Here is a 27,327-nt window from a genome sequence, read left to right on the forward strand (position 1 = left end):
GTTTGAAGTAATCCTGGTCACCAAAACCTCTAGTTTTGCCACTTGTTTCAGATTTTTCCACAATACCAATAATATCAGTCCTGTATCTTAAATGAATAACCTTTTCATTCTCTACTCTTTACTGCCTGAAGTCAGTAGCCAAAGCAGACAAAGGTAAATGCATCTAAAAGTCTAGACTAAATACAGATGAATTAACAGTTAAGCACACATAAACTCTGCAGAGACTCTGTTGTTTTCGAAGCTTTAGGATACTGTTTTAAATCCAGAACTGTTTGAAAGTAAGACTAAATGAGAAGTCAGAAGATCAGTATATATATATATATATATATATATATATATATATATATATATATATATGTATATATATATATATATATGTTAATAAAATCTGACAAGATAGAATGAGGAAAACAGAAACAAAAAAGTCACAATATGTCAATCTTACATTTGAGTGCATCAGAAAACCTTAAGTAAAATACTATAATTGGACAGAATTCAATTTATTCCTAGAGAGGGAGATTGAAATTAGATAATAGGTTAATATGAAATCTCACCTCAAAGGGTCAAAATTGACATCCGATAGTCTTCTTAGGGTTCAATAGAAAATACTGCTATTTTTAAAAATGTCTTATCCATAGTTTAAAAATAACTCAGTTATTAAAGATCAAACTTAATCTCCTAATATTGGAAATTACTCTGAAAGTAGAATTGGATAGCACAGTTATTGATACTTTGCCCTAGATATTGTTTGCCAAATTTTGTAAAACAAATTTGGAAATGATGGTTTTACTTATTTATTATTTAAATTATATTTATTATCAGAGAGTAGAGTGCGTGTGTGTGTGTGTGTGTGTGTGTGTGTGTGTGTGTGTGTGTGTTAGTAAGTGTTTGCCATAGAGTTCCTGTGGTGGGCAAAAGACAACATGTGATTATGTTTTGCTTTCTACTATGGGTTCTTGGGGTCAAAATAAAAAAGTCAGGCTTAGGCAACCAGCACCTTTAGCAACTTAGCTAAGTTTTATAACATAATACAATAATCTCCTCATGGTCTTCACATAAAACTGTATCTTTTGGGTTCTAAAATTGGTGCAACATCAGTGTTTCTGAGACCTTGCATTTTTTACTACTCACTGCTCTTACCACTGTTAGCTGACATTTCAGATTCTGAAACACATAATAAAATCATTCCACTAAATTTAGGCAAAAGTAGAAATGTGACATTATATCTTAATGTTTCCATATTAATTTAGAATCATATAAAGTCATACAATTTTTAATTCAAGTTTTCTTCTACAAATGGAAACAGGGAAACCCAAGTTTTGTGATTAAAAAACAAAGTTTGAGATAAAACTAAAACTGTAAGAATTGAATGGCATGAGTGCAAAGGTTGAAAGTATGTGAGAAATTTTAAATATGGTAAAACTATGAGAGGTAGAAATTCAAGACTGGAACCGAACATCCATCCAGATTAAACAGGTTATAAAATGGTGGCTCAAATAAGAAATACAATGATGGGGGTTGGGGATTTAGCTCAATGGTAGAGCACTTGCCTAGGAAGCTCAAGGCCCTGGGTTCGGTCCCCAGCTCTGAAAAAAAGAACCAAAAAAAAAAAAAAAAAAGAAAAAGAAATACGATGATGACACTCATTAAATTGGTGTAAAACAACTTAAGCAGGAGCTCTAGATTATGTCTGTACACAGATAATCTTAACATGAATATCAAGATACAAAAGATTGAGTAAGTATAAAATTTGATAAATATTTGGTGAAATATTTGTTCTTGCTGAGCACTGTAGTTAGAATCCATAACACAAAAAACATTACATCTAAAGCTATAAGAAAAATTTTATTTTATTTTAAAATAGGTTTATTTATTATAAAATAGTTTTATAAATGATCAGAAAATAATACTACCTCAAATATCCATCTAGAATGTAGAAGACCTACCCATACACAATGCACATTGGCATGTATAACCATAAACTCAACCCCTGACACAAAATAATTTTAAAACAACTTAACCTTAATAGAATTCAGAAAATTACAAATGAAAGTAGATTTTTTACTCTCATCAGCTTGAGCACATGGCACATAGCACTGACTATGGAATACTGTTCAGGGCATATTGACTGTTAACAAAAGTATAATGTAGCATATTTGTAAAACATCAATGTGCATTGAAAGTCCTAAACTACCCAGGAATGGTCGTGCATGCTAATAATTCAAACATTAAAGAGATCAAAGCAGAAATATCAGAAGTCCATGATCCTTGGCCAAATGCTGAGTGGCAGGAAAATGTCGCCACATGAGACACAAAGTAAATCAGCAAATCCGAAATAAATCCTAATTTATTATTTAAACTGACAATAAACTCCTGATTTTATCTCAAGGCTGTGTTTATTAATAAAAGATGATAAGGTCTGATCTGCTCTGGGGTTCATCCATCTGAGTGCTCTGTAGTTTGTATGTGTTTACATGATCATGCAATCTTTATACCTTTTATAACCAGGTCTATTATTCTTAAGACAATGGCCTACATGTATGGAAATCCATGTAGAGAATTCTCCAAGTAAATAACCACTTCACTTAGCTATATCATTCATTGGCATATGCCCAAAGGACTTGACATATTCCCCTATTATGGACCTAAATGTGCTACAACCAAAAGATGAATAATGGAAATGTGATGCGCGCAATGCCTGGAATACTACTCTTCTGTAGTAACGAAAAATCCTCACGTGGAGTGAAGTGATCCAGACTCAGAAAGGCAAACATTTTATACTCTCTTTCCTGGAAGTGCCTACCTCCAAGTATTTAGAAATATGGGGACTTGTGGAGTAATAGAGAACAGTAACAGTCTACAAATGATCTGAGAGTGGAAATGGACAAATGAGGGGCTCCACAGGAAGCTGTGGAGAAATTAGTTCAGAAGAAGGTAGAATGAGGGAAAAAGGGAATAGAAGCATAAAATTGATCTAAAAGTGGAAATAGGAAAGGAAGGTTCATTAGGGAGGTGAGAGAAATGTAAATGCAGGAGAAAGAGGTAGGCAGATAGGTAGCTAGTCAGGTAGATAGGTACATGATAGTAGGTAGGTAGGTAGATAGTAAGTAGTAGGTAGGTAGGTAAAAACAATTTTGATTGCTGAAAGAGCCACAAGGAATTAAAGTTATTGCTGTTGTCATTGGTTATCGTTCAGAGTAGACGGTACAGTCGCTATGGCTGAAGATGCTATGCAATCAGAAACAGGGCACAGAGCTGGAACTGAGATGAATTCTGCCTATCTTAGGGCTAGCTTTCATGACACCAGAAGGTACATACAAGCTTGCAATGAAAAGATTCTACCTACAGTACCATCTCAGCTATAGTACGTATAAATCACATCAACAACTAGTCTAGCATCCTAACACTATGGGAGCAGTAGTGTCATATATACCTTGGTGATATCTGGCTTTTTCTAATGGTACTTAAGGCCCACTCAACAAGAGGGCCCATTATTGATGCCCATTATTAGAAACCTAGCTTGAATCTCAGTGCTAATGAAGTCATGGTTATTGGAGGAGAACCTACAGCCACTAATTTACTAAACCAGCAAAATTCCTAAAAACAATCTATAAATATCTGATCTTATAACAATAGATAAGTATATTTGTCATCTGATATCAAGGAAACTTCTTTTTTCAATAGACAGAAACTACTGTAGAAAGCAATAATCAATCAATAAAGAATTGTGGAATCCAGTTCCAATGGAAGCATACAAAACTCCTTTGCACCTAAGGCTTGGGGAGCATAAGATTTTAAGTACTGATGATCAGCAAAATTTGCTTTGTGTTTTGTCTCCTAGTACCACCATATAAAGTCTTAGAATATGCCTCTCCTAATATGAGTTGAATAAGGATGGTATCAATATTCATGCCAAACTTCATAAGGGAAGCACACAAGGTCTCAGATCTATACAAAGTCCTACAGACAACTGAATAAAGCTAGAAGTAGAAAAGGTGGTCTTCAATAGGAAAGAGCATGCCAATTGATTTTCCACTGTCAAACCTCAGCCCTGAAAGCATACATACCAGTAACACTATATAGACTAAACAGATTTTATTTAGGATTACATATGTATATATGAATACATATGCATGCAATAACAATTGTTATAAAATGTGGACATAGATTTGCAGTAGAATATACAGCAGCACATGAAAGATTTTGGCAAAGAGGGAAGAGAAGAGATATATAGTCACAAATGCAAAAACTTCTTTTTCTTTTAAAGTATGGATATCAGTCCATTGTATGTTTAAACCTTATTTTTATTTTTATTCATGTTTTCAGGTGTAGATTGAATTATTATTTTGATCATCGTGAATCATGCTGCAAGGAACACAGTAGTTAAATTTTGACCCTACCAAGCTCATATAATTACTTTATAATATTTTACCAGTGGGTAGTGGGTTATATGGACACTCTTCTTTCAACTTTTAGTACGTTATACTGTTTTCCATATGGCTGTGATATTTTGCATTCTGACTAAAAGATACCAATATTCTTTCTTCTGCATATAGTCGATAACACTTTATATTTATCATTTACTGATAGGCGTCATTGCAATAGTGGTTAATATCATGCATGGGATTTATTTGCATCTTGTTGGTGATTAGTGCTCACAAACCTTTTATTCATGTACTTTTCGTCCATTACATTGCCTCGACCTTTTGTAGCTTATCATTATAAGAAAAGAACATTTTTATTTACACAAAAAGTGCAATGTCAGGGGTTGGATTGTTGCCGTGTTTACATAAATTCTAAATATCTAAATAAGGGGTCTTGCGAGGGTCTGCTATGTAAGAAGGAGATAGACTACAGAGAGATCAGAGAGGAGGTTGCCACTTGATTGAAGAGATCAGGAGCCTAGAGAAGTGTACCTTGAAGACAGATTGATGGAGCAAGAACAGCCTGGGAGACAACAATTTGGCAACTGATTGGCATCTGCATGAGTCTTAACAGGTGGAGGGATTAGTATATCTCAGAGCCTGTCCAGCTCAATGCTTGTGGCCTTTTAATAAATTACAGTGTTTCTGCAACATTTACTTGGAATTGTACAAACAAGAAGTGGAAAAGAAACCCCCTATAGTTATTAAGGAGTAAAAAGGATTATATTAAACTACCCAGAAAAATACCTATACTTTATTATTTTAGCACTATTTTGAAAATATATTAAACATAGATTATTAAAAATTCAATCTGAATACACATAATTAATAATTTCATTCATGACCTGCCAGTATTTTTATTTTTAATATTAGAAAGCAGAAGTCAGAGAAGTTAAATGACTTATTAGTTATACAATCTGAAGGTGCAAATTATGGGTTCAACTATATTTTATCCTACTAAAGGGTCCATGTTCTAGTTACTATGCTATATTACTTTATGATGGTATTAATAATTAGAAAATGTTGACTAACTTATTTCACTAGTTCTTTGGGGGTTTTTGTAGGAAGAATTTATTGAATAGTTATAAAAAATTAAAATATACCCTTTAGCTCTACCAGAGTATGTGTTCAATTCCCAGCATCCACATGGCAGCTATCAACTGCCTTTAACTCTGGTTCCAGAGAATCCAACACCCTCACACAGATATACATGTAGTCAAATTACCAATGTACATAAAATAAAAATAAATAAATTATTATTTTTTATTAACTTGAGTGTTTCTTATTTACATTTCGAGTGTTATTCCCTTTCCTGGTTTCTGGGCAAACATCCCCCTCCCCTTCTTTATGGGTGTTCCCCTCCCCATCCTCCCCCCATTGCTGCCCTCCCCTCAATAATCACGTTCACTGGGGGTTCAGTCTTAGCAGGACCAAGGGCTTCCCCTTCCACTGGTGATCTTACTAGAATATTCATTGCTACCTATGAGGTCAGAGTCCAGGGTCAGTCCATATATAGTCCTTCGGTAGTGGCTTAGTCCCTGGAAGCTCTGGTTGCTTGGCATTGTTGTTCATAAGGGGTCTCGAGCTCCTTCAAGCTCTTCGAGTTCTTTCCCTGATTCCTTCAACAGGGAAAAATAAATTATTTTTAAAAAGACTGAAGGACTGAAGGGGATTGGCCCCATTGCAAATTAACCAGTTCTGTGATATCAGCAACTTAATTGACCTATGCTTTGCTTTTCTCATTTATTAAATGAGGAGAATTACATCTTCTCAGAAAGAAGGGGATCAAATCACAAGACTTAATGCCTTGTATTTGGAATATGCCTAGTATTTTGTGACTTTCAAAAATACTAACCATTATTAGCTAAAGTCACATTCTGTCTGAATAAAATAACTTAAGATAGATCAATACTGTCCATAAGAAGAAAGCAACAGAATACTAGAATGGACTGAAAGCTACAATGTATTAATATAGCTAGTATTGTTTTATAAGAGATGGAATAATAAATATCTTGGTTTTATACACAATTTTTCCTGGAAGAAACTTTATATAACAGGTAGACAAAACAATTTCTTGAGATTTATTGAACACCTGATTGCTCTGGAATGAGGGAGCTGTCTGTGGATGGCTATGATTTTCCTCATCATTTGGATTCCTCCAGTCCTTTTGATCGTGAATTCTCAACACTGTGATAAAATCTCGAAGATGCCACTCAACGATTCAAAAACATGATAACAAAACCAAAGAAGGTAGATATTTGGGAATACTGGTAAATTCTGTTCTCAGAAGGAATATCTTTTCATACAAAGGGAAAATCTGTTGAACACACTGTGCATTTTAATTTCACCGCGAATAAAGTGGGAAAATACTATATTTCAATAGTAAGAATAATTATTGCAGTGATTTGAGTGAAAACAAATCTTATAGTGTTACTTGTCCCAGTTGGTGGAAATGAGAAAGGTTCAGAAGAGTGTCCTTGTTGCAGGAGGTATGTCACTGCAGGTAGGCTTTGAACCTTCAAAAATTTGTGCCATTCCAAGTCACACCTCTCTCTCTCTCTCTCTCTCTCTCTCTCTCTCTCTCTCTCTCTCTCTCTACCTCTCTCTCTGTGTTTCTTTCTCTGTTTCTCTCTCTGTATGTCTCTCTGTCTGTCTCTGTCTGTGTCTGTCTCTGTCTCTCTCTCTTTCTGTCTGTGTTTCTCTCTCTGTTTCTCTGTCTTTGTCTGTCTCTCTGTCTGTCTCTGTTTCTCTCTCTGTTTCTCTGTCTCTGTCTGTCTCTCTGTCTGTCTTTCTTTTCCCTTACATTGCATGTTTTATCATAAACATTCTCCCATACTGGAGCCCAAATGCCTTTTTTAAAGACATTTTATAGTGTCTTGGAACTGTACACAGTATCTCTATCGAGGAGGATGGTGTAGATTTGAGGATTCTAACTGTAGAAACACAAGGAAACTTTCTATTTCAAGTTGAGATAATACCTGTAGAAAACTGAACTTGTTTCTTTATAATTCGAGTGATTACTTTTTAATAGAAAAAGACTTTTAAGAAATTATATGTCTATATGTGTGTGGGGGGGTGGGTACTTATCAGTGTAGGTGCCTGAGAGGCCAAGTGTGTCAAATTTCCTGAAACTGGAACCACAGCAGCTGTAAGTTACTAAGGGCATGAGCTTGGTCTTCTGGAAGAGTAGTATCTGATGTTAACTCTGAAATACCTCTTCAAGTCCTGCAAGTCAAGCCTTTCTAAATGAGCCCAACTTATAGCATGAAGTTATGGCCAACTGAATTTATCTTATCAAAATTTAAGCATATACTAAATGTTCAATCAATATTTATGAAAACAGCTTTGGATGACTTTTTTTCTGGTGGTTCTTTAAAAGGTATAGATGTTCTTTTACTGAAACATATGCACGCAGTGTTCGTTTAACCTTTAAAATAAAATTGTATTAACTAAAAGAGAAAAGTAAAATATAGCAGGAAAATTAGAAAGGTGATAAAGAACCTAAAATGAATAACTGTGGGGAGAAATAAAATGACACTTAAAAGAACTTATCATATCATATATCTGAACTTGCAGAGGATGTGACAGTCCACGGACACTGAGTACACTAGGGAGTTCACTTTGCAAAGGACCTGCAGGAGTTTTCACTCTAGCCACAGCTACCTAGCAGTGAGCAATGGACTCTGAAGAATGGCATTGTGAGGAGAATTTAGTAATCAAAGGAAATTTGCAAGCAAGTTAATCTGATATGTTTTGATGATAGGAAGAATCATTATTGTGTTTCAAAATGATGAATCATAATTGCTAAAAGGTCCATACACATTATTCTAGTTGATAACTGTTCTCATCCTGTCCAACTAAGTATTTTTAGAATTGTATTTAGAAAGAGAGAAAAAAAGGTCTATGGATGTGTGGGTTGTTTTAATGCCCCATGGAATAAATAAGTAAAAGTCGTGGGAAACAAAGATCTCTTAGCCTCAATCTTCTTCATAAAAGATCGGAGACTAAAGAATTATTCTTTCCAGGTTAGTTGACTTCAAAGCAGATTTAAAATGTTCTTTCCTGGTACTGACATTTATTTTATTTCTTTTCTGTTTTTTTCCCTTAAAAATATAGAACTCAGACTTGCCCATCTGTCAAGGGAGAAACTTAGCTGTCAGGAATGGGAGTTGAGGACATAAGATCGTTTTGCTAATCTTCACGCTATGGACAGCATCCTGGGCTCCTCTCCTCCAGACACAGTAGTGATGGGGATCAAGTCAAGATTCAATTCTCAGGGAATCTTAAAGCCAGGTTTAGTGAGAAGAGAAGCACATCCTAGAAGGACAAGAAGAGATTACTAAGAATGAGTTGCTCCAATCCCCAACTCAGAGCATTCTGCAGTCTTTAAAGGAACTCACATGAGGCCTTCTTCAGATGGGCCTAACTTGGTGTCAGTTTGGTTACATTTCTTACTATAGTACTTCCCCAAGGACAAAGCCCGAGTGTTACAGTGGAGAAAAGTGCAGACTGTCGCTGTGTCCAAGTGGGTACATACCTTGGGGAACTTAAGTTCTGTGAGCAGCCTCACACTTTTCATCCACTGGGTGAGACAACCGTTTCTAACGCTAGACAAGCCAGTTCTTGTCAAGATCAAATGAGACAAAGTATATCAAAATGAACAGAAGGGCATATACAGCTGCTGGGTGGCAATCTGCTGAGAGTCTCTTGTGCACCTCAGTGACTTGCTCATTATGCATAGATCAGAAGACTATGACCTTTCCTAACCCCAGGAATTTAAATGATACATGGCAGATATAAGACAGGTTGGAGGGGAGAAACATAAGTGGGGAATGCTGGAATTTTATTTTAATTAATCTAGAAATGTCCCTGGATAATTTGGGGATCCAGTGTGCACATGGTGCACAGATATACATTCAGGTGAAACCCTACACATTAGAACGTTTAAAAGAATGCCAATTTCCTGATCATAGATCCCTCCTTTAAAATTTACCTGTATTCAGCACTGAATTCATGCATGTACAAGTAGCACCAAATGTGTTCAACAGATTGTACCTATAAATGTATGTACATATGTATGTAACATATATAATCAAAGAAAAGGAGGCCACTATTTTTAAGAGAATAGGGGACATGTGAAGTATTGTAAAAAGAAAATGGAAGGCACAGATTATTCAATTATATTTTAGTTAATAGTTATCATTTAAAATAATTTCCTTTCTTTGTGTAATCTCCATTCTGTCTCTACATCTTCTGGTGCAAATCCTGTCTTGGGGGACTATAGTAGAATTTGTGCTATACTTGCAATGAATTATGAAGCTCCTTGTGTTTGATTTGGTAGGCTTCCTTTGGTTAATATTTGGTATTTATGGAACTTACTAGGTTGCCCCTAATCTACATCATCAAACATTTTAATAATGTAACATCCTTATTATCATTTAAATTCAGCAGAATATAATCATTAAATATTCTTGTTTTTACTTATTTCACCAAACAATACACAGTGGAACAACTATTAAAATGGACTGACTGACTGACCCATTACACTAACTCAATAACTAATAATTCTGATACTGTTAAAATTCTTTCTTAAATAATTATATTGATCGTTTGTTTTGAATATATTGAAACTGATGTACAACTATTGAACACTTTTGGTAGCTTCAGAAGTAAGAATCTAATATATATGTATTATATATGTGCAGAATGGCCCTTTGTAAAACCTGTCTTGGTGATTTTGCAAAAAGCTAGCTGTGCTTTTGTAGATATTTATATACACTTAAATTCCACTAAGGGAATCATCACCGAGGCATAAATTCTCTATGATGGAGACTACCGTATACCATTTATGCTTTGACTTAGAGAGAAACATGAAGATAGTTGCACATGCTAATAATTTAGGACAAATATATTTGTTCAGATGGATTGATTTTACTACAAAACTTATCGATAAAATTCTTTGCATACAATATGGAGCTTCATTCCTCTCTGGCTCACAATCAGAACTTATATTTAGGAGGCTAAGATCAAGAATCCTATACTCCTTCGTTTACTTACTGTGGTTTCATAGATGACGGAAGTGGGCTTTTATCTTGCAGTTTTGGGTGACAAACATTTCTTACAGGTGGCCTATTGCTGTTCTCATGCTCCTTCATATATTTAAAAACCTAATGCATGAGGCTGTAGGACAATTTCAAAATCCCTTATTCAGTCACCCAACTATAATATCACTCGTTTTTGTTTCCCCATTAAAGATTATGGAGAGTCTTAGCTATTATAATGATAAGGAAAAAAGATGATTGGCGAGCATGAACCTCTAATATTACAGACCAAGTCTCCCATTCTGCAACTGGAAGAAAGTTAGTTATTCTATCTCTATCATCCTTTATTTTCAATATAAAAAATTATAATACATTCTGGAAGACTCCATTTTCCCCACTTGTTTGGGATCTAGTATAGGATTCTTAAACAAAGAAAGAAAGAAAAAAGGAAAAAAAACAGGGTTTTTATTACTAATACAACTAAGATTTTCTGGAAGAAAAAAAATCAAAGTCAAATCAAAGCCAATAGGCACAGCTGTAAGAAATGTCTGATAGCCAAAACTGTAAGACAAAAGCCCACTTCCTACTTCTCTGAAACCACAGTAAACGGAGGAATATAGGATTCTTGATCTTAGCCTCCTAGATATAAGATTTAAAAAAGAAAGAAAGAAAAACAGACTGAGATCTGTATAAGGAATCAGGAAGTGTTTATGCCCATGGCTCAAAACTTAGGGTTACTCTACCAAATCACAGGGCAGCACTTTGGGAAATAAGCACGTGTGTGTGAGCACGTGTGTGTGTGTGTGTGTGTGTGTGTGTGTGTGTGTTTAGGGGCATTTACAGGTCTACAGGTGGAGGAGTAGCCCCAGGGGAGCTAACCCCAGAGAACAAAGCACCTATTAAGCTGCAGTGCTCTAGCAATTCTGAAAACTATCCTTTGAGGAGGTAAAAGCTACTCTCTTCAGGCTCGGTTCTCAAAGAAAGATTATGTTAGAAATTAAAACAGTTAATATCTTCTGCAGCAATTATGCCTGAGCTGTTTACCACTCCAAGAACGAGTGACAATAGACCCGAGGACACAGAGCTAGTAAGGGAGGCCTTCCATTTGTGGCTCTTCTGATTTAATTAACTTAAAATAGCCATGGGAATTTGGTGTCAGGAGCACACAGTGTTTTGAGGTAAGCTAAGCTAAAATGAAGAAAAACTTTGTGGATTAGGTTAAAGACTTGCTTTTGACTCTAGAGTTGTACTAAAGACTGCCTAAATGAGAGTAAATTTGACAATGGCCACACTGTCTATATTCTGTTATGTGCACAGCCAAATGGAGCAAAGAACACTGCATGAGAGTACCATCTGGGCTGGCATACAGCACCTGACATTTAATGTATACACAGAAGAATATTACACAGAATGAAATTTGAGTAAAAAGTTCTGCATCCCCAAGTTTCTTACTGTTACACAAATTTTGTTTTTCGTCCATTGTGTAACCCATCCCTCCTATTCTTAAAAAGCTCTCATTTTACACATGGTGCTCACAATTCCCTGAATATTTCTGAAATATTCTAACAGACACCAGGAAGAGAGGAACCACCAAGTGTTAGCAGAACACTGGCTAGCTGATCTTCTTAAAAGCTCCATCATGTATTCCTTACTTTCTCCAATGACTTTGTGCATATCTTCCAAATAGGAAGCAGTTGTCCATTTGGATAAATATGTTGTTGAAATTCACTCAACTAGTGAGTGCTACTTCTTGATGCTGAACACAACAGACTCTAGTGCCTGGAGAATCAAAAGAGGAAGTTTGCCAGCTTGGCATCCTGGTTGTTAACTTCTCTGGGACTTATTTCCTCTATCTACCCAATGAACACACGGGATAATGTTCTTCACTGGGTTACTGTATTTATCAAACACACACACACACAAACACACACATATGCACATGCATGCATGTGCACGCATGCACAAATAATCTATAAGTCTCACTTACTCTGAGCTTTTGAAAAATGTGTGGCATTTACTATTACTGTATCCATGGAAGTTGGGTTTTTTCCTCTGCCATTTCTGCTCCATTACCATTTACTAGGCATTTACTACACATGTGAGAGAGACATTCACAATGTCAGAAAATGAGTTGATTCACTTAAGAGACAGTCATAGACTCTGGGTGAGAATCTATTCCTTTTTTACCAAAGGAATTTGGAGAGGTTCATCCTGTTAGTGCCCAAGGGAGTCTCTTCTCTATGTCTGCATTGAATGTCTATTTCACAACCATTCCTTCTAATGTTAAATTCAGGAGATAAAAGCAAGCTCAGACATTGTCAACTGTGTCTGAGTACTTCTCGAGGCATGGTTTTAGACACCTTGAATACCAAAAACAAAAAATTACATTTTCTCTGAAAACATGACTGTTTTATTATTAGTTGGTGAATTGGCAGGGAAAAATAACAGATTTCACTATGACATTTTTATACATGTACATCATATATTTTCTCATATTCTCTTCCAATTGTATTATACTGATATAAGATAAAGAATGTAAACTATAACAGAAATAACTGAGTGGAGAAGAAAACTAATCAAAGGTAGACTTTGGAAACAAAGTGTAACACTGAAATCACTTTTCTCATCATATATATCAACTATAGCACATATTATTGACTATATATATGCAGCCTAGATTAGTCATAGTCTTTATTTTCATCTTCAACTAACTGAAAGCACATACTTGTGTCTCAGTGATTCTCCAGAAAATCAAGGAAGTTTAAAAAAAGGTTTGTATGAATTCCTTTCAGAATTTCATACAAAATTTTCATCAAATCCAATTTCTTCCCCTATTCCTTCTAGCTATTCTCCCACTTCCTTACATTCCCAAACTCATGTTTTCCCTTAAAGAAAAAAATGAACACACACATGAAGTCCAGTCTGAATATTGCTGAGCACAGGTCCTGTCTTAAAGGGTGTTTGAAATAGACAGTGCAACTACACTTATGGAAACAAAGTCTTCTTTTTTAGCATCTACTCAATGAGAATAGGTCTTTGACTAGGAGAGTGAATTCATGGCCATTTTCTCTTCTCTGTGTTATGATTTTGCCTGGATTGAACTTGTGCAGGTCTGCTGCAAGGTATCAGTAGTCTCTGTGGGTTCATATGCACATCATCACTGCTGTTTGGAAAAATAGTTTTCCTTTCATCAATATACCACTTTTAGCTTCTGTAGTCATTCTGCTCTGCCCTATCTTTTGTATACATCCCTGAAGTTAGAGATGAAGCAGGTAATGTAATATTCCATATAAGGCTGAGTGGTCCATAATCTATTATTCTTTGCATATTGAATAGTTGCAAGTTTCTAAGTTAATCAATCATCACCTACTACAATAAGAACCATCTATTATAATAAATCAGTTATTTTCCTATCTATATGTATAGTGATGTCAATAGAAAAATTTTTGTTATTATGTTTCTTAAGCAGAATTCTATTCATATGCTTTTTCTCAAGGACCATAATCTACTCTCATGCTCTTTGCCTAATTGACAGTATCCAGTATGGGATACATCTTGCGGATTAAGGCTTAAAATCACTTACAAAATAATAGATGGATACTTCCATGAAATTTCTTGTACTATTATGCCAGTTGGTAAATTTTGTAGAAAGAATATTACTGTAGCTCAAAGGGTTCATAGCTGAGACTGGTGACTACATTTAAGATATTGTGTATACTACATTCTAGTGTTATGGATGCTAGCCAGTAGAAGTGATGCTTACAGTTGAATATCAGCTAGATTTCTCCATTTTCTATGATGTAAATATGTGGTATCTTCAGAAACAAGGTCTTCCCTCTCAAGTTGTTGAGAATAACCAATGCCATTAGCAACAGCTAATGTTTTGTTTGGGGGATGATTATGGAACTATTTCAATCTCTCAAAAATGTATTTCCTGGGATGAGAAATATTATTCTTAGCATATTCTTAGTTAGAGTATTATCTTTCTCATTGTGTGGTAGCTCCATTTAATCTCTATAATATATGTTTACATAGGACAATGATAAAACTTTCCCTGGTAGTGGTGGAGAAATAGATGAAGAATTTTAGACCTAAGAAGATGAAAAACTAGAAAAGAGGGAGTTGGTCTAGAAGTACCAGAAGCTATGATTGGAACCTCTCTATAGACCCTGAAGTGACCAGTAGAGAAAGGCCACCAGTGGAAACTGAGGAAAGCCATAGCCTATTCATAACCAGTTTCCTTCCCAGCAGATACAGAGAAGCCTTTATATTTCTTTTCAAAGTTTATTTAGTTGTACTCCATTCTGAGGGTTGGATTATAGGGTGTTTGGCCCACATGTGCCTTATCCCCAAGCCCCGACAGCCTTACATTGCCACATCCTCCTAGTCCCTGACTTACCTACCTGCACATATATTTAACCAGTACATTACTGGAACTGTTCTTGACTCTGCCTTTGTTGAAGCTACTTGTATGCACAAGGTTTAATATCTTCTGGAACATGCAAAACCTACCATGGGCCCATTCCCTTGAAGAAAACTGAATGATTAGCCTTTCTCCCAAGCCATCAAATAGTAGTCAATAGGTTAAAGAAGTAGTCCGTAGTCAGTTAAAGGTGGGGTCTCATAAACCTCTTACTCATCCATTCTGCATTTTTTTTCCTTGTTTGCTTTTGTACAGGTACTGTTGAGACAACTGCAGATGCTGCGGGCTCACAAGTTCAATAGCCATGCCATGTCCAGGAGGCACTGTTTCAGAACAGTTCTCCCAAACAGTGGCACATCTGGCCCTTATACTTTCCTCTTCTCCCTGCTTGTAGGGAGATGGTTCTAACATCTGACTTATGGATGCTCTTATCCTAAACATCTATTGTCTATACTTTGAAAATTTTGAGTTTCTGATTTCACTATTACTCACTACAAAATGAATCATTTTTTAATGACAATAGATAGATACACTAATCTATGGGTGTGAGAATAGGTGTTTAGAAGTCAATTTTTAGTGTTTATTAGCAAAATATGGATAGTGTGCTTTTCTCTAGGGCCTATGACTTCCGAATTCATGGCCAGAAATAAATTCTAACCCATGGAGTAGACCTTAAATTCAATCAATCAGAAAAAAAAAAACTTGTTATATCCATAATATACCATTTCTTAACACTTTGACTTCCTGGATTTCCACTTCGCTGTTCAATCATCCTTGGAAATCATCAGAAACAGTATATTTGGTAAATTTTGAAATTGAAAACTGCTTTCTCTTTGAATGTTCTCCAGTCAGATTTTAATGTTATAATTATTCGCTATCACAGAAAATACAGTTACAAGGTTAGATGCTATCATTAACTTTTATTTGTATAATAATTTTCCCGCTCAGGACCTACTGCGGACACAGTAACTTTCAAGTAAACTTAAATGACTAATGGGCATTATCAAAATCAAGGCTACTTTCAAATCTGAGGACTACTTTCTTTTCTAGTACAAGTAGCCTTTATACGGCATTGTGTAATTGCCATTATCCCTATCAAGAACCCTGCATTTATTTCAGATTTCTACAGCTTTAGCAATTTTTAGGGCACTGTTTTTGAAAGGCTCTTCTTTTTCAGTTCCTGTTAGTGACCCAGTAATTGTTTTCATGGCTTTCTAGTCAACTGTGAAGTACGCTGATAGCATGTCAACAAAATGTCAAATACCGAGAGAGAGACTCTATGAGTGTTATTTTGATTGATTGCATATTTGAATCTCTCTGCTCCCAGCTGCTCTTTGGTCATCATATCAAGGAATACAGAAACTAGAGGGGAGGCCCCTGAAATACTTTATAATCTGTTTTTATAGAAGGACTAAAGAGCAGCAGAGGAGTGACAAACAGAGCGTCTGAGCACAATTCAAACAGTAATATGTCCTAAGATACTTGCATTTCTTGGACCTCAAACAAATTGGCCCATAGACACAAATCTCATCACGTGGCTAGAAGGGTGTGACCCGCCAAGAGCATAAAGCAGAGAGTGCAGCTCGGTAGGCCCATGGCTCCCACTACTGTTACAGCAGAGCACTGCCTCATCTGGCATCTGTGGGAACCGAGGCTCTTGGTCCTGTGGGGGCTTGATGCTCCAGAGAATTGGATTCTAGAGGGGTAAGATAGGACCAAGCACGTGGGTAGAGGAGCACCCTCTTAGACGCAAAGTGGCAGGGAATAGGGTAGGGTGGGGTTCATGGAGGGGAGACTGGGAAAGAGCATAACATTTGAAATCTAAAGAAATAAAATGAAAAAAAAAAGAAAAACGAAACAACAACAACAAAAACAAAACTAAAAACAAAACTAAAACTCACCTCTTCACTTTCTCCAAATATTTCCACCGATTAGGATAAAATATTAAACCTATGTGTCTGTGGAGGGCATTCTCACTCAAACCACCACAATGATTACATAGGAAAATTCGCTGAAAATCATAAATAGCAATGTTTTCTTAGTGTAAATTATAGTGTACACTGTACTTTGATATTTTGTATGCATACATACACACACGTGCATTCAAAATAAGAAAATATCTGGGACTTAAAAGTAACATTGTCACTTTCATCTTTTTTTTTTTTTTTTTGGTTCTTTTTTTCGGAGCTGGGGACCGAACCCAGGGCCTTGCGCTTCCTAGGTAAGCGCTCTATCACTGAGCTAAATCCCCAGCCCTCATCTTATTTTATAAGAAAATTTAATAGATTTTTCAAGGAAGTCATTGTTGGTCAGAACTTGAAACAATCTCCATTATGAATTTTATTTTCCAATCATTAGTATCTATCTTTATTCTCAGAAGTAGCCAAATTCCACTCATTCTTATACATCCTTTATATAAAGGACTCTCCTTCAAACACTACATCTTACTAATTATATAGTGGGAGAAAGCAGGGCCCAGTCAGTTGAGCTTAATGATAAACTGTATGATACTGATTTAGATATACACAGTAATTACCTGGATTGAAGTGTTCCTCTTAGTCTAGTGTTCTAGGATATTTGTAATCAACCTGATCTAATCACTAAGCTTGACAAACAGTCTAATCTCCTGTTGTTTATAATTCACAAGGAAATACTATCTCAGACCATTTTGTCTTATCTATGCGGAATGTATTCCCACTGAATTTCTGTGAATTCAATTTGCATAGGCATGTTGTCTGCTGAATAATCACACTTACACTCATCAGATCTTAAAAGGATCAACTTTATAAGGTGAAATTGATGGCGATAAACAAATTACAGAAGTACCAAGGTGTTTGTTAATAGAAAAAAAAATCCTGTGTTCAAAAATTTATTCCAAAAATATCTTTTAACTTGGCTCATTTAGGAAAATCCTAGGTGAGCAGAATGTCTCTTCCTGAATCTGGAATGTAGCATTTCATCATTTCATTTCTTCCTCCTATTATTCCTTTTCTCTTTCAATTTTTCATAAGGTCAGGTCATTCAAGACAAATATAAAAGATTTAGACATAACCAGAGACTAATTAGAATGCCAGTAAGTTATTTTTGAATGTGGAATCACTTTAATTTTTAGTTATTTTCATCAGTGTTAATAATACTTAATACTCACTATGTTATAAATGCCACTTTATTTCATTAGAAATGCTCAGGAACTGTATTCAATTCTGTACAGCACAACAATAATTTTTAGGATGAGTGTTGATTTAGTTGGAGAAGACGAACGACATAACATGAGGAATATTGATGGAGCTGATCCTGTGAGCCTTGAAAATATGGCCCAGTCTCATTTAAATAAGATGAAGTAATTAGGAAAAAAGGACATGAGCTAAGGGAACACATAGAGCTCAGGAAAGGAGTAAAAGTATAGGGAAGGGGGTCTCAAAGTATATATTTGTAAATTAATTTTACTCTAGCATACAAATTTAATTGTGACATATTCATAAGTATGTAAAATTATACTTTTCTCATTTCTAATCCTTCTATGCAGACCTACCCGTTACCTCAAATTGTATGATACGTAATGTTTTAAGTAGTTAGCCAAGGGTTAGGGATATAGTTCAGTTGCTACAGCAGATACAAACTTGCGCAAAACACACACATGCACACCATATACTTTAAAGTAAAATTAAGCCAACACTTAGTAAAAATTTACTCTTAAAATGCTTATACTTAATATTTAGATTTTATAATTCTCTATTGAACATAAGTTGGTATATACTTTTTCTGTAACTATAGCTTGTCATAACTTGCCTCATATTACTTCATAGCAATTAGAATATTTTATCAGCACTATGTTTTCCATTTATATTCATTATGACATTCGATGCTCTAGGAAGGTGGGAAAATTCCTAGAGTGTGTATATTTTCATCTTTAATGTATAATGCAAGGCATTCAATGAATATTTGTTGAATGGATGAGTAAACAGATCATTTTTCCCCATAGATATTTAAATTTGATAAAGAGAAAATGTCTCAGATATGAAGTATAATATTGATAGAGCTATTTTATAAATTAGAAAATTAGTACATAACTAACACCTTTAGGTTTTATACAGTTGTTTACTATAAGCAGGTAAAGTTTGAGTTACTGAAGAAATCCAGATCTCAACCTTGGAAAAGCCACTCAGCTTGCAATCTCAAGAAACATACTCAGGACGTGTGCCACCAGAGGTGCCACCTGTAAATCTCTCTGCCTTCCATACCTCTGACCTTTTACTAGCAGCAACCCTTCTGCAAATCAGGCTTAGAGATATCAAATTCTGCAGTGTTCCACTGAGGACCATCTGCACAGATGTAAGATCAGCATCACTTTTGGCTACTTCTGAGCACACATGAATAAGCAGTAAAATGAGACCCCAGCTCAGCAATTCTTTAGTAAATGAATGGGAAACCATGCTCCCGGCCGTTATTGATATTACTAAATGGTCCTTGAAAATTGCCCACTGAAGCTGAAAGTATACCTTATTCCTTCTAGACCTACAGTTTTTCTTCACTCTCATTTGGATCTTCATATTCTCTTGCTTCGGCGCCATGAGTTTGATGTGTGGCAGTAGCAAACAGGTTACATCATCCCTCAGGATGCTAACTGAAAAAGTTAACACCGAAATCTGCAGTTCACAGAGGTGAATACATCTGGAAAACGGAATACCCTCAGATAGATCAAAAAAATAGCAGAATGAGGGTAGCTTCCACTCAAGCTATTTTCAACCAGTCTACCTACTTCAATAGCATGCTATTAAAATGGGGATCAGATTCAGGTTTATTGATTAAAAATTCCTTCTATGATATCCAATTATCTTGGAAAGGAACAAAAAGTGTATCATGACAGATTATCTAACAAAACACATATCTCAGTTATTTTATTTAAGTAAAAGCTGCAATGTGAAACTTACAAAGATGAATGGTTTGAAGGATAGCACTTACTTAGGGTGGGACACAGTGTACATTTTTCACAGAAGAAGAACTGGTGAGTACAGAAGAAGGAAAGCTTTAACAGCTAATATAGTAAAGCATTTCATCATTTAATGGTGTCATTTAATGGTGAGCTCCACACTAAATAATTCCTTCCAAATCCCATTGCTGGAAGCTGCATCTTTAAGCTTTTAGGTTAATGTATTATGCATGATGCTTGTTTGCACAATGCTATTGATCATTCAATAGTAAGATGGTATTTAGTTGGCAATGTAACTCATATCAAATGCCTGAAACAATGAAATTGAATTGTGGAGCAGAGGATAGATAGAACAATTCATTAGAGAGGGAGGGAGGGAGAGAGAGAGAGAGAGAGAGAGACAGAGAGAGAGAGAGAGAGAGAGGAGTAAAATATGAACTTAAATGATTAAACACTTTATATTAAGTGTGCACCTTTTCAGGTATAGCAAATCCTATGTGGGGATGGGAATCCTCCTCAGTAGTAGAATGCTTCCTAAGCATGCATGAGGTCCTTAGGTCCTGGAAAGATATTCTGAACTTAAAAATTAAAGCAAAAAGTAGGATTACAAAATATAGCAATAGAGCCTTTGTGGCTTCTTAGGACACTAAAACCTGATTGAACATACTGTAAAGGTATTCTGCCACTGAAGAAAAGCAAGGGAAGATATTCAGCTATAGCTCAGCATACCAAAAAGACTCTACCTCCGGGGAATATAAAAATAACTATATACGCACCAAAATATCCAGTTCTCATCTCTTTGCAACAGATGGAGACAACTACAGAAAACTACAACCAATTAAATCACAGTTGTGGGGCCTAGTCCCAATGGATTCTGGGACACCTTCCGAACATTCCTGTACCTAAGGCTCAGGCAACATTGTGAATGAGGAAGTAGAAAAGTTTTAAGATACAGAGAGTCAATAGTTTGTTGGGACAGTGTGCTTCCTAGTGAAAAAGCTACTACTGCATCATCTCATCAGCATGCCCTGAACAAAGAAGACACCAGTGAACACACCAAACTAGAATGGGAAAGCCCTTCAAGCCTCAGTCCTATATGCAACTGAGGAAAGTTGGGGTGGGTGAGGCAGCCATCCCAAGGAAAGAGCACACCAACTGGATGTCCAGTGCCAAATGGACAGCTCTGAATATATACACACAAGTAATTTTATATATACTGAACAAGTATATTTTAAAATATACATGTACACACGTGCATCCTGATCTATCTATGCCTGACACCACAGGCAATGGTTCCTTCATTATGCTTGCTATATTCTAAGATGATCACATTTTGATAAGCACTGTGAGGACTCATCTCTATACTATAATTCCATATGGGTAATCTTGAGATGACTGATTGCTCAACAGAGTAATTTTCCCTATAAAGATTGATTGTTTCAGTAGTTATCTAGCTATCAATGGCCAAGGGCAATTCTAGAATTTAACTTTTATATAAGGAAGCAGTTCTAGTGTTAATTTGCATTCCTTAATGTCTTCTACAAGTACACAGTTACATTGTTATCATTATCATCATCATCATCATCATTATTATTATTATTATTATTATTATTATTATTATTTAATATTATGTTATAATGTGGCTTCAGTTATACTAGCTAAGATTTGGGCAAAATCTTCAAACATATAACAAGGAACAGAATGGAATAAAAACATGAGAATTGGCTCAAGAATAACTCAGAAGGCAAAATTATTTTGGCAAAGTCATAAATCAAAGTGGTCTGAGAAAGGAGGGAGGGGAGGTGTGGTTTGTTATCACCTCTCTACTTTTATGCAGACGCTACCCAAATACCAGGAGTGAATCAACACTGCAAGGCTATTTTTCAAATTTAATTCTCTCAAAGGTGCCTTTAACTAGAACTAGGTCCTGATAAAATACTGTAAGTTAAAAGAAACCAGGGGAAGGCATACAAATTATTTTCAGCTCATTTATAAAGGCCAGAGCATGAACAGAGGGACATTCTTTCTTTTGAAAAGAAAAAAGCTAGCTGCTACTTAAGATTACTCTTGATGACATACCCTAGGGCTGAAGGTAGAATTTTTGAACTCACTTTACAAAAAAGAAAATAAAATGTCTCCATGCTTTTCCGATAAGGAACTCCTTGGTAGGTAGAAAAGGAATTTTTAATTTACCATTTTCTTATGAAGTGGCTTTGAGGTAGAAGAGACAACTACTGAAAATGCAAAACTGTTTCATCTGAAAAGAATGAATACAGCACAGCATTGATTGTGAAAAATATTAAATATTTTGTGTGTGGGTAATACATATCTGTACATGAAAGATAAATTTAATTTTATTTAAAATAACACAGAAATATAGTCTGTGTGGGGGCTAGAAAACCCAGCTCTACCCTCAGATCACTAAATGCTCCATTGCACTGTTTTTCAAATATGCTTGCTTGTGCTTTAAACCCACAAAGGGCTGCCAACTGCATCTGTTCTATGCTGGCCGTTAGTTCACAAGGCTAAGTAGATCAATCAAATTAATCAGGACACCCTGAAGCAAACCCATGATTACACATCAGCACCTTAGGGGAAAGAGACCTGTTTTGCTACTTTATATGTAGGCACTGTAGGAAAAACACAATGTGTTTTGCCACTAACACCATTTTCATGGTAGATGAGCCTTTTCATTTGGGACAATATTCTAACTAATTTAGATTTTAAGGATCATTTCCTCCTGTTTTCTCTTGAACCTGGCCTGGTCCGACAGGTCAAAAATTAATAATTGATTACTTGGGATTTTTCTCGAGTACTGCTTTCAACGATACTTTTTATACCTATCTTGCTTGTTTCGCAAAGACAGTTAACTGATTATTTATTTTCAAGGTAGTAAGTTACATTTGAACCACAGACCCCTCCACTGTGCTGTCCTAGTCACAATAAGAGAAATAAAGAGTTTACTTTTCATATTTAATTGTGGATCTTAAGACTCTAAAGCTACTGACTACATGTTTCACACTGTTTCATGACTGCTATTTCAACCTGTATAGGAAGTGTGTGCTTGTATGTGTGTGTGTGTGTGTGTGTGTGTGTGTGTGTGTGTGTGTCGATGTCTGTGTGTTTGTCCTTGTATAGCATGTGTAGTAAGTGCGTGTGTGTACAGTCTGTGTGGTGTGTGTGCTGATATCAGTATAGATATGTATGATGTAATTGTGTTCATGTGACAACCAGAGGCTATCTTTGACTATAGTCCCCAGCCAATCTCTTTATTGTGACTCATTATGATACAGTCTGTCACTGATCTTGGAACTCAACTACTCACTGAAGTGGATTGACCAGTCGCCACCAGGGGTCCATCTTCATCTGCCTTCTCAGCTTTGCAATTATGGGAGAACATTTTACACAATCCTAGAAATCAAACCTTCCATTCTCTTGTTTGTGAGGCATGCACTTTATCTCTTGAGCCATCTGACTAGCCAGAAAATCTTTCTAATGTACATATTATTTTTCCTAAACATGCCTTCTGCATTTGAAAATCTGACTAAAGCATGAGGGATAATTTTATTATCCCTCATGCACCTATTTCACATTCCTCTCTATTATCTGTTCTTCTCTGCCCAGTCACTATTCATAGCATACACAGAAGCATTATAGGGAAAATTAAAGGTAAAATATGTAGTTACTACTTTTATTCTCTCCATACCATTAAAATAAGACATTCCAGCTCATTTACTATTATAACTTTGTTCCATATGCAGAGCTTACATTTGGCTACACACATTGGTAAAAGGATTTCAAACAATTTGTTGTGTTTTAGCAGAAAATCTACTAGGATTTTTAGATAAAAATAACTGAGTGAAAATGAGATATGGGAAATATTGAAGAGCTATTATCATCACTAAAATCAATGGTTAAGACCTTCACTGGACTGGACTGGTCTTAATCAAATGCAGATTACTAACCTTAACGCATAACTCTGTTTCACAGTTAACTCTCATGTACTTTGTATAAAGTAATGTGCTTCATTTTAGCATGCATGCGTAGATAATGTATTTTGATAAGTGCCCATATTTTTTCCTTTTCTTCTTTCCTACATTTCCACTTTTCAAAATGTTTCCCCTCAACTTCCATGAGTTTTTCTTTTATTAGAATATATAAAAAATGCATTTTTTATCATTCTGTATCTAGTATACAATAATATTTAGGCCCATCAACTTTCTAGGAAATGCCACAATTCCACTCTTTAAAGCAAAATACACAAACAAACAAAAGCCTAATTATGTATTCTCCACAATCTTTATTCATGTGTTCTCCTGTTCACCTGTTTACCTGTTCACATGCACCCAGGTTCCTTCTGTAATTTGTCTGTTTTGAATGTTGCTAAGACAAAAGTTAATGTTGAAATGTCTGTATTGCATGTTGACTTTGAGTTAAGACATGACACTTCTAAGTTTAGTGTTTAATACCTTTCAACTGTAATTTAAAGCATACAGTGTTTTGTGAGTGAATACATTTTGCACTGTAATTTAGAAACAAATAAAGTTGATGAAAGGTTGTATTGTAATTGTGCATTAAATGAAATTTAACTGTATGTGTTAGCATTATGTGACAACTACCCTCAACTAAAAATAATTAAAAGAAAGCTAAGAGCTTTATTGCTAGCATGATAAAAGTGGGAGTGTAGTATCTCCTTAAAGTCTCTTTCTGCATTAAAGAATTCTTTAAGATCTTTATTTGGCTTCTATGGAATATTGCCTATAAATTATTTTTGGTTTTGCTCTAATTTTTAGATCCCTCTTTCAGAACCTCATACAGGCACTTACGATATCTATTTTTATTACAAATTATATTTGTATGTAACTGAGATTTTTATTTGTATCAGTTCGTGTCAATGTGATATTAATAACATGACATATAGTTTTGCATTTTATTTTGTTTAAATGCTAGTTTAAACTCTTCCCAATTGCTGGTGGCCTTTGCTAAGTCACCAAACACACCACTGACACCGAGATTTCTGATGTGGTTCTGATAGAAAACGTCCTTTTTATGCTCCTATGCCTGACCATTCAGTACCAAGCAATGGTACTGTTTGTAAAGGTTAGAAGGTAAAGATCTCCTGAGAAAACACATACCTGGTCAGGACTCTGAGCTTCATTTCTCTCTACTCTCTGTTTCCTGCGTGTGGGTACAATGTTATCAGGCAGATATTCTTGCTACCATTCTTTCTAAGATGCCTGTAGCCCTGATAAAATGTTTGCCTCTGCAACTATAAGCTACAAGTTTTTTTTAACTTTAAGTTGCTTTTGCCAGTGTATTTTATCACAGCAGTAACAAAGTAACTAAGATAGGGATTGGTAGCAAGAAATGGGATTATTTCTGTGATAAGTCTAACCACTTGTATTTTTCAATCTTTGGACCTATTTGTCATGGAATATGGAAGAGTTTGGAACTTTATGAAAGAAAATCATATTCATGCTACCCATTTTAAAAGGGTGGTCTACTGAGAATGTTTTTATTAAATGTTCTATTTATTTACAATTCAAATGTTAGCCCCTTTCCCAGTTTCTCCTCCACAAACCCCCTTCCCATCTCTTCTCCCCCTGATTCTATGAGGGTGCTATCCCACCCACACACCCACTTCCACCTCACTGCCCTGCCATTTCCCTACACTGGGGCATCAAGCCTTCATGAGATCAAGCACTTCTCCTCTTACTAAAAGAATAGATAGGGGAAAAGGTACACCATGGAGGCCTGGCTCAGATTTTATAGGAGAATGAGAGCAGTATTGTTAATTTGGTTATAGCCCATTCACTTTATATTCTGACAAAGTATCAGGATGATTCAGTTGATGTCCTGGGACCATAAATTATGTTGAATAATTTCTTTGGCAGAAAAAGTGTCAAGTCAAGGACAACATGAAGTCTACAACATGGTTTTTGCTAACTGCTTTTTTTAAGATTGGTTCAGAGACAGGCAGGTAGATCAATGGAATGGAACTGAGTAATGAACCCATACTCTATGGTCACTTGATCTTTAACAAAGGAGCTAAACCATCCAGTGGAAAAAAGTAGCATTTTCAACAAATGGTGCTGGTTCAACTGGAGGTCAACATATAGAAGAATGCAAATAGTCACATTCTTTTTGCCTTGTACAAAGCTCAAGTCCAAATGGATCAAGGACCTCCACATAAAACCAGATACACTGAAACTAATGGAAGAAAAGTGGGGAAGCAACTCGAGCACATGGGCACTGGGGAAATTTTCCTGAACAAAACACCAATGGCTTATGCTCTAAGATCAAGAATCGACAAATGAGACCTCATAAAACTGCAAAGTTTCTATAAGACAAAGGACAGTTATTAAGACAAAACCAAAATATTGGGAAAAGATCTCTACCAATCTTATATCCAATAGAGGGCTAGTATCCAATATATATAAAGAACTCAAGAATTTCGACTCCAGAGAATCAAGGAATCCTATTAAAATTGGGGTATAGAGCTAAACAAAGAATTCTCAACCAAGGAATACCAAATGGCTGAGAAGCACCTAAAGAAATGTTCCACATCCTTAGTCATCAGGGCAATGCAAATCAAAACAATCCTGAGATTCCATCTCACACCGGTCAGAATGGCTAAGATAACAAGTCAGGTGACAACAGATGCAGCTGAGGATATGGAGAAAGAGGAACACTCCTCTATTGTTGGTAGGGTTGCAAAGTGGTAAAACTACTCTGGAAATCAATTTGGAAGTTTCTCACAAAATTGGACATTGCACTACCTGAGGACGCAGCTGTACCACTCTCGAGCATATACCCAAAGGATGCTCTAATTTAATAAGGGCACCACTATGTTCATAGCACCCTTGTTTATAATAGTCAGAAGCTAGAAAGAATCCAGATGTCCCTCAATGGAGTAATGGATTCAGAAAATGGTATAATTAGACAATGAAGTACTAATTACTCCACTATGATTTCATGAAATTCTTATGCAAATGGTTGAACTAAAAGTATCATCCTGAGTCATGTAACCCAATCACAAAACACACACACACACACACACACACACACACACACACACACACACACAGATTAATGGATATTAGTCCAAAAGCTCAGATTACCCAAGATACAATCCATAGACAACATGAAGCTCAAGAAAAAGGACGACCAAAGTGCAGATGCTTCAGTCCTTCTCAGAAGGGAGAACAAAATATTCACGGGAGGAAATAGGAAGACAAAGTTTGGAGCAGAGACTAAAGGAAAGGCAATACAGAGACTGCCCTACCTGGTGAGCCAGCCCATATACAGTCACCAAACCCAGAGAATATTGCTGATGCCAAGAGGTACATGCTGACAGGAGACGCATATAGCTGTCTCCTGAGAGGCTCTGCCCCAAGCATGACAAATACAGAGGCAGATACTTGCAGCAGCCATTGAACTGAGAACAGGGTTCCTAACAGAAGAATTAGAGAAACGATTGAAGGAGCTGAAGGGGTTTGCAATCCCATA

General features: G+C 35.9%; 1 protein-coding gene across 10 annotated transcripts in view; it reads right to left on the reverse strand.

Annotated features, from left to right (window-relative positions):
- Positions 1-27,327, reverse strand: part of Lingo2 (leucine rich repeat and Ig domain containing 2) — a 1,322,423-nt gene that overhangs the window by 833,357 nt on the left and 461,739 nt on the right. The gene's annotated exons all lie outside the window — the stretch shown is intronic.

The sequence above is a fragment of the Rattus norvegicus genome, chromosome 5 (genome assembly GCF_036323735.1).
Source record: "Rattus norvegicus strain BN/NHsdMcwi chromosome 5, GRCr8, whole genome shotgun sequence".
NCBI lineage: Eukaryota > Metazoa > Chordata > Mammalia > Rodentia > Muridae > Rattus > Rattus norvegicus.